General features: G+C 36.6%; 1 protein-coding gene across 6 annotated transcripts in view; it reads left to right on the forward strand.

Moving 5' to 3' along the window:
• The first annotated feature begins 7,271 nt into the window (after positions 1-7,271).
• Positions 7,272-9,460, forward strand: part of LOC107088804 (zinc finger protein 865-like) — a 13,035-nt gene continuing 10,846 nt past the window's right edge. The window contains exons 1-2 of one of the 6 annotated variants that reach the window (XM_015381197.1): positions 7,272-7,637; positions 7,984-8,102. The gene's annotated coding sequence lies outside the window, so the exon portion shown is untranslated. Of the gene's footprint in view, positions 7,638-7,688; positions 7,881-7,983; positions 8,103-9,460 lie in introns of those variants that run through there. The other 5 variants (XM_015381196.1, XM_015381201.1, XM_015381198.1 and 2 more) reach the window with 5 other exon arrangements.

Raw genomic sequence — 9,460 nt, forward strand, 5'->3', positions numbered from 1 at the left:
ATATATATATATATATATATATATATATATATATATATATATATATATCTATGTATGTTTTTAAAGAAGTACTCAGGAGCCATATTAGATAAAGAGAATGAGACAAATTATGGTTTATCGAAGCAGAGGACTTCTGAAGACAGATCCAACTACCTTGACTGATGTCGACAACTTATACTGAGGAACCAGATCAGTCTCAAAGACCATTGTGCCTGCATGGTAAAAGATTTTGGATGTTTTACATTCTGCTAAACAAGACCTCATCCAGACCCAGGGAGACTGGACTGTGCTTCTTGCTTCCTGATTATTGATGGAGAGGCTGTTTTCCAGCATAATGTTTAAACCGAGGAAGGACCCTAAATTACCAATCCAACACCCGGGTTGCCTAATTTTTCCACGTGACCTTAGATTTCAAATCATACAGGGAAGCTGATCTACAAGGTCATATAAGCTCATTTTCAGGGTCTGAGGGTTCCCCTGGTGTTTCCAATTACAGACCAGGCCCTACCAAAAAATATCCAGAGCCATCTGTTTTAAAATTACCCCAAAAATAAGAGGTAACACTACAGCATGTGTTCAATTTACCTTCAGAGAGGCATATCGCTGTGTGATACATTTGCATACAAAAAGCACAGAGGTTGCACTTACAACTGTCCTTCAAAGCCATCTTTTTGGAAACGTTCACCCTGGAAGCGGGATTGACAATCACCATTTAGATATTACCATGAATGATACCCGCCAGTGATGTTTTGGACAGTCAAAGGATTGGTTTTGGAGCAAGGCGGTGAGAAAACAACCTTGGGTGGTTAGGAAGCCCTTCACATCTTCAAGACAAAGAACTTGTTGTATCATAATGTACTTCAGCCAGTATAAGTTAGAAAAAAAAAACAAAAAACATCATAAAAAGGTAGAAAAAAAATCATCAATAACAACGCTTATCAATACTAAGGGCTATCCTATCCTATATACTGTAGTATGTGATATCTGTGGTCCATATAAAAATGCTCTCTCTTTCTATCGATTTTGTGTTGATATTGTCATGACGTATCAAGTATTCATGTGTAGGAAAGAAACAACAACAAAGAAAAAAAAAACACAAAACAAGAGCAATTTAAGCACAGTTCCAAGAAAAACACAGAGACAAAACTTTGCACAAACCAGTCCCCTGATATTTGCACCAGACACGAGCACACTCTGTGTCGTGTCCTCAAGGTTTACATTCAGCACAAGCTCGGCCGTGAGCGCGACTGATCTACAGGAGAGGATAATGCATCGAGAGAGGATTTATTTTTTGCTCCTTATTTTTTATTTCATTTTACTTTTTTTTCTATCAAAAGAAATCAGAGGTATTAATGTGGGAGAAGGAACGTTTCAGGTAGAGGAGGCAAAATGCTGAAAAACAGAAACACACGACTCCATTGGGACAATCTTCCTATACACAGTGCTTGATGTAGTTGTTATAAATTTGATGGAGTGTTATTATTAATAATTATTATAACTGTTATGGTTATTATTAACAATTATCTTATGATATGTGATGTTCTTTTACTTGGTGAGACTTTTAAGTGTTTATTGTTTTTTAATGACTTTACTTTTTCATGACTAGTTGATTTAGTTACTTATTTTTTTCCTCGTCATTAAGATTTAGAGACGACTCTAAACTTTGTTGCATGCCAGCTCCATTTAACTGAGAGGCATTGACAGAGCATGCCTGGCATTTCTCAAGGGTCGTCAATGCTTCGAATGGCCAACCCTCCAGCTGTATGTACCGTGCCTAGACATCAGCCTTATGACTTCTTTGTCTCAAGTGATTACTAAGGGTTTCCATTTGGGTACAAAAACATATATTCAGAAGTTCTGGAGCCTTTCTAGCTAGATGAAAGAGTTTGGAAGCAGTTTTCTTCTGCAGCAGCCTGACTGGCTAACTTAATGCGGGCTGTACGCACAAAACCCTACGATGCCATAATATATGTATGTTCAGATGAATGTTTATTACAGAGGTTGGAAGCTAGAGGTCCAAACAGAAACCCGAAAGCTTTGAGGTTCAGTGTCTTTTTTTTCAGGGAAATAGGACAGACGATGTACAATTTGTATTTGATCTTTAGAAAAAAAATGGAGCCACAAAAAGGTCTGTAGCAAAGTCTGTAATAACTCACAAGCCATATCCATTAAGAACTCATCATCACGATTTTATAAATGGTTAATCTAATTTGTGCAAGTATTGTATTTTGTATAGCTAGTACAATCAGAATTTTTGAGTGATCTCTTTAACATTAATTTGAGGATACAAAAAAAAAAACCCTCCGTGTTAGTATATAATGAACTGTACAGTGCCAAACTCATAACATTTTGTTGTCTTTTTATTCTCATAGCATCCTTGTTCGTTATAGGGGTTATTTCTTTTCATCACAAAGAAGAGCAAAATGTGCAGGCAGGTATACTGACAAGCTTGTTTTGTTTGAGGGGAAATGAATGAATATGGTGTACATTTTTACCATGATGAATTCATTTAGAGGGGAAGATGCATAAAGGCTACTGTAGATGGACATGGAGAGTGTCTAGTAGAGAAGATTAATGGATTTATTTTCATGCTGATAGATTTAAATACAAAACCCTTTTTCTTATTGTTGAATGCATTGATTCCCTTGGATACGACAGTGACAAAGAATTTGTAAAATAAAGTTGGTGGGAAAAAGGCTTTGTCCGTTTTTTTAATGTAGCATGCCAGATATTTTCTAATAGAAAACTGTTGGACTTTTTCACATGGTCTATGGTAACGTTAGGAATTCATTCATTTGTTTCTTAATAATTTCTTTAGTGGATGCACACACAGAGCTGTGCCTCTTGGATGAAAGGCAACCTGGGCAAGCCCCCTTATGGTCATTTATACTTTAGATTGGAACGATGGATGGATGGGTGGATGGTTTGTTTGTTTGTTTGTTCATTCGTTCGTTCGTTCGACAAGTCCATACATTTTCTGTTTGGAATTGGAGAGGATCATTTGTGGTCCTGAAAACCAATACAGAGTACCGGGCTGTGAATGGTCTTTAACATTACAGGTATTATTGTCAGTAATTCAAATAACTGAGAAGTTAATTCCAGACTCCATTTGAGGACCTCATAGCCCTTTAACCAAAGAACCTTCTCCAGTGACTGACATCTTTATCAAGTTGTCTAACCTTTTACTAAATTATGAATTTAATATGATGTTGGTCTGATTTGCTTAATTATCCTTAAAACAATATTGACTAACTAGTTACTGATCATCAGCGTTTTTTATTAGAACTGGTACAGATTTTAAATGGACGCCATACAAATAATTCAACTTATTTGAAAGCGATAAATGTAAAGGTCCAAGGTTGAAAACAGTTCCTTAACAGTTAAAATATAGTTTGTTTGTTTTTTTACTCTCATGACAGTTTTGTCTCTGAACCTAACCCCTTATCCTGTTTCATTTATGAATGTTTCACTTTTTTAATGCTTTAAATTTTTGGTCGACATGTAAAAATGGAACAAATTTGTAGAGCTCAGCACACTGTCAAAATGCTTTAAATGCTAATTTCTCGTTTCCTATTTTGAAGATTTTAAATTTCTCTCTTTGACATATTGTTACCCTATATAATGCAGTTTGAAGTTTCTCAGCAATTAAACTGTTTTCAAGCTGAAATACTATTTCAGGTATTATAAATAAACCCCAACTTAATTGATATGTATTTATTTAAATTTTTAGGGGTGCCTTTTATTTACTCATCCAGGATATAGTTGACCTTTTGTCCTGTGGCCACCACAGAGAGGCACCCCTGCAAGCATAAACGGGTGGATAAATGTTTTGGTTGCTGCTGATTTTTGTGATAATCTCTTATTTTTACATTTTTTTCACAACTAAAAAAAAGGCATCCAAAAGTTGTATTTCAATCTAAGATTCTGAGGAGGTAATGAAAGAAGAAAAGTATTTAAAATAAAGCTTTATATGACTCTTACCCAGGGATCCCAATAAATAGAACTTAAATAAAAGCAGAGATTTTTATTTAAGTAAAATCAGTTTTTACGGAAAATATGGCTTCATTAAATTTCGTGAAAAACTATATGGGCAATAAGAAATATTAAAAACGTTGAGTCAAAGTATTGTTCATAAATTTAAATTCAAGTTGTCCTGGATTGTATCATTTTATATTTAGGTGATTTTTATTAAACTGGTTCTGTAATAATGGCAGTTGGTAAGTAAATTAGTGCTGTAAAGGGTCAAAGCAGAAGCTTAGCAGAAACGCTTTTAGGCCTTCATTGCAAACAAACTAAAACTACGTCACTGAAGTGTGAGATGTTGTATAAGGCATATTAAAAGCCACGGAGTGCTCCTTGGAGGGGAAAGCTGTATTTTTAAATAAAATCCACTCTATATCATCCAAACACAGGGTTATGTCACATTGCAACTGCTGGATCCTCACATCAAGTCGGAGGCTGTGCAGCTCATATCTTTAACCTCCTGTGAATACATTGCTCTAAGGTGAGTGAGGGCTCAAATGAAAGAGCAGACGACAGCCAACATGACTTTGGAGCTGGAACAACACAAAAGAAAACACACAAAGGACAGGAAAAATTATATGGATATATGTTTCATTGAGCTCTTATGCTTTTAAGTTCTTGCAGTAAGCCCATTTCACCACTAGGTGGTTTTTATTTAGCCTGCTTTGATCCCTCAGGTTCATAAATTAAAACCTTATTTGTTAAAGAAAATGTCTGTTCATATTCAGAATTAAAACATCTGAAAGTATTATAAATATAAAAGTATTACATAATGTTCAATAAATGATAAGTGTTTAATTGAGAGTAATTTCATTTGAACATGCTTTACCGGAGACATCCATGTTTGTCAAAGAGCACTACTGCCAACTACTGGTTTGTGACGTCACGGTGCGGTATCGGCTGTTTAGCAAGTCCCACTGCTGTATCTGGTGTTTGTCACAATGCATTATTATCCAAGTCATCTTGAAAACAATTTTCTTTGAAATGGTGGCTACATGTTACTGTTTTTCTGTGGCCAGAAGTTCGATGGCAAATCCTCCCTCTTCAAGTTGGCAATCCAACGATGAACCCGTGGTGGATCATGAATCAAAAAGGTGAAATAACAATTTTTTTTTTCACTTTTACCTGATGTATTACAACATCCATCTGCCATGCACGTGGGCATTGTCAGTTTAACTATAGCTTTCGCAAATTTAAATGGTGAAGTCCTCTTGAAATCTTAAATAATTGTTGTTTATTGCAGATTTGTCTAGTAGTTCTCATTTGTTTTGCTTGTAAAGCGGCGAGAATGGCCTTCAGCTTACCGCACCATGACGCCACTGCTAGAAGATGTCAGGAGAAAGGTGTTACTATATTTGGGCCGGTTCCGGACTCAGTGATTGCAATGAAAAATATTGTTTTATTTTTTTTACTGATTAACACTAAATTCATTAAATCACCGCAAACGTATCAGTTTTAGGTATAGATAAATATCCATTGATCATTCGTTGTTGACCCGGACTGCTCCTTTAAATGGGCTGACAAGAGCTTGAGTTCAGTATTTATTAATGAAGAATTATGAACATAGGTTATTCATAACTAGTCAAAGGCTTTCCCACATATTTACCATATTTTTTCAAACCAAAGTTCTTTAGCATCTTACCAATTTGTCTGGGTTTAGCCTTTCTGGAGGCAGAAAGAGACAGAAAGGGATACACAAACATTTGTGACTCTATCACACGGATTGGCTCACTAAACCATGTGTAACTTTTCCAAATCTTTCGGACTATTATAGATTGTCTTGTCCACAGTGCCATTCTGGTAAGCCCACAGATCTTTGTCAGAAATTTGTCTACATTCTATAGCTCTACAATTGTAAAAGTGTATAATATCTTGGGTTAAAATAAACTGGTATTTTGAGCTGTTCAAATTTGTATCCATCTTGATCCATCTTTTTTTTAGTTTAAATAGCCCATTGGTCAATAATACAGTTGCTACCTCTCCGTCTCTCTCTCTTGGGCAATATCACTTGATAAAGCCATTTCTAACATTCCAGTAGCAAATGAGTAATAAAAGTATTCATGATCTATGGTGATATTGTACTGGATCAATATTCGTATCAGCCAATACTTAATGCTGCAATATCATTATCGTATCAAAAGCCAATGTATTGGGAACCCCCAATGTCATTTGACATTCCTAACTGACATTCCTGACTTATATGTTTATATCTTTGGAGACTTTTAAATTATAGCCCTGCTTTAAAATTCTATTTAAGCTTTAAACGTGTGAAGCTGTCATAGAACAGCCATGTTATTTTGAGTTTTAGTAACACACATTGTGGCATTCTGGATACTAAGTAGAGCACTGGTGAAGGCAATTTGTTTAACTACATTTTATGTAACATTATCAGGAAAAATTAGGGTGGTAAAAATATAATTACAAATTTAGCTACATATCAGAATAAAAACACTAATCAAACCATGCTTTTTAAATGTTCTCTTTCTACAAACAACTAAACATGTCATATTTGTTTGTGTGGTCAGAAAAAGTGGTAATTTGATAGACATTCTATAACCTGATAAAATAAATTTAAATTGTATCCATGACACATTTAAAAAGGTACGCAAGAGTAGTTTATAGAGCCTTATTACATACATACACACTTAAGTGAAGTTACATGGGTTTAATCCATACAAGTGTAGTCCTGTTTCTCTGACTGTGAGTGGCTGGATGTGCTCTCTTAGCCCTCTGACATGTGAGTTGGCTTGGAGCTCGTCCACCTGGCTGTGTCTTTCTTGGACGGGCCGCCTTTTACAGGTGCTTTTTATTTTTATCTCTGCTTCCGTCTCCTTGAACCCCAGTCAGCCCTGGCAGATGGCCGCTCACACTGAGCCTGGTTCTGCTGGTTTCCTCCCGTTACAAGGGAGTTTTTCCTCTCCACTGTCGCGACAAGCATTTTTAGAGTGAGGGGTTGCATTTGAGTCAATGATGCAATCAAATGTGAATGTGAATAAACTGAAGTTATTCCCACGTTTAAACTATTTAAAAGTTTGACATACATTATTATTTTTTACTTATTTCTATAGGCCTACAGTTCTAAGGATGATTAAAATTATATATATTCAGGCTGACTTTAATAATGTCTACGTTTGTTGGGTATAAAGTCTAGATAATTATTTCTATAAGTGAAACCCAGCAGCATGAAGCCAAGCGGTGAATCCGCTCTGAGCCCTGAAACACCGTCCGTGAGCCCCTCTGTTGCCGCTACCCGGAAACATTACAGGGGCCGGAAAGGACCAACGTTAGGGGAGCACACGTCACTCACTTTTACCAAAAAAAATATATATATTACTACCGACCGGCCAAAAATTCTCCTCGGCCCTCAAAATAACAAGCTAATGAGCTCCCCACCAGCACAGAGCGGCCGGTAACCAAATGGCGATGAAGCTGATAATATTCTAGCATTCACCCAGCTCAGCATCAGTGAAAATGGCTCTGGCTAACGACTGGAAAACAGCACGCAGAAATGGAAGCGAACCGTAGCTAGCCAGCAGGCAGATAGAGGGAGAAGAAGAAGAAGGCGTGCCAGGCCTCGTCCATCTGCAAGCTCTGCTCTGTTACTGGATGCGTAGGTAAACATTTGCCGAATATAGTGTTACGCAGATGTATGTGCTACAGCTAGCATCGTCGTGTTAACCGTTTACAATTGTGCTTTGGGAGGATGCTAACGTTAGCAACAATGTGGCTTTTGTAAAAATGCGAGTGGCTGGACATTTCCAGACACACTGAGCCAAAGTCTAATACGATGCTATAGACAAGTTTAGATTTTCTTTCCCTGCTAAATGTTTTCCAACACTGGAACAGGAGCTAAGTGGGTCCGTTATTACACGTGCATCTAAGTAATGTTTACACGGTGAAGTGAATGGGAAGCTGATGTTAATTGTAGCATTTTTGTCCCCCCCCCCTTTTTTTTTGCAGGATTGCCGATTTGCATTAACATGAAAGGCAGACATATATGCGATAGATAATCTACCAAGGGAGTTCAGACTTCAAAAGATTCATCAGTTAAATTAGAGGAAACGGTAAGATTTATAGAGGTGAGCATAACAACATTAAAAGTGAGTAAATGCTACAGAAGACTGTGAACTTTTGATGTTGTTAGTAACAGTAATTTCTTTTCTGTCATTGTTATTTTGGTTATTTTCACTTGTGTGCGTTTATATAGAGGTGTATTTATAGTTTACTTGATTTCCCCCCTTATTTAACAATAGATAATTGTATTTAAAATATAAAAAAACAATTGAAACTATTGTAGATGTTCAAAAATCAAAATAGAGATTCTAAGGTAAATTATATTAAAAGCTGTGAGAGGTTATGACCCAAAATCACACAGCCATATCATCTCATTTATGAATTCAGAATATATTCTCATTCTTCATAACTAGGGCTGGGTATTTTCCCCAAAGTCCTGAATCGATTCGATTTTGATTCATACAGTTCTAAATCGATTAATTTCGATTCAATCTGTTTTTACAACAATGAAAGTGGTTCAACTGTGTTTCAAAACTCTCATGTATTTTGTTTTTTCCTGTCACATTAAACAAAGTGCAAACTTGTAAACCGGAGAGTTTAAACTTGAGATGTGAGAAAAACTGTCTCAAAAGTGCAAACTTGTTTGTGAAAAGTGAAAAAGCCTCACTCGAGCAAGCAGACGTGACACAGCGGGGACACAACAGACATGCATGAGCTGCATTATCTCCACTGCACAAACCATATTTGCAGCATTGTCTTTAACAACAGGGTATTTGCTGGTCAGCCTCCATTTGTTGATGTCTTCAATCAACCTATTAGCTATATTTGCAGCTGTCTGGCTTGAAGTATTTTCAATGCATCTCTCCTGCTCATTTGAATGTAAATGTCACGCATGTCACTATAAAACTAATCTATCTCATTCCCTAGACGTCGATTTTGCAAAAATGTAAAGGAATCGATTCAAAATCGATTAAATCGATTTTTTTTACCCAGCCCTAATTATAACAGTAGCATAGAATATTCTTTAAAACTCAGTGACATCCAGCAAACATTTTTACTTGCAGGTGCATAGTCATTATATGCTTATACCACAACCAGCCAAAGCAGTTCATTTTCAGATAAATTATTATACGTTAGTGCAAATGTTAACTTTTTTTCTTTTTGAACCTGGAAAGAATTTTTGCACCTTGCACAATCAGAAGACGAACATTTTTATATCCCGTTGCCATCTTGCGGCGATTTCGCGACCATCAACTTACCAGCTTGGACAGCTTTAAGGCCAATTTATGCCTCTGACGCATAGCCTCTGCAACCATCCAATCTGTCTCTGTGCGCGACCACGCCCCCCGTGCAGAGGTTCTGCAACCGTCTTCGCGGAACCTAAAAAAAATCCTGACTACAACGTCGGACGGTCGCAAACCTG

This window comes from Cyprinodon variegatus, unplaced genomic scaffold, assembly GCF_000732505.1.
Source record: "Cyprinodon variegatus isolate N-32 unplaced genomic scaffold, C_variegatus-1.0 Scaffold229, whole genome shotgun sequence".
Lineage (NCBI taxonomy): Eukaryota > Metazoa > Chordata > Actinopteri > Cyprinodontiformes > Cyprinodontidae > Cyprinodon > Cyprinodon variegatus.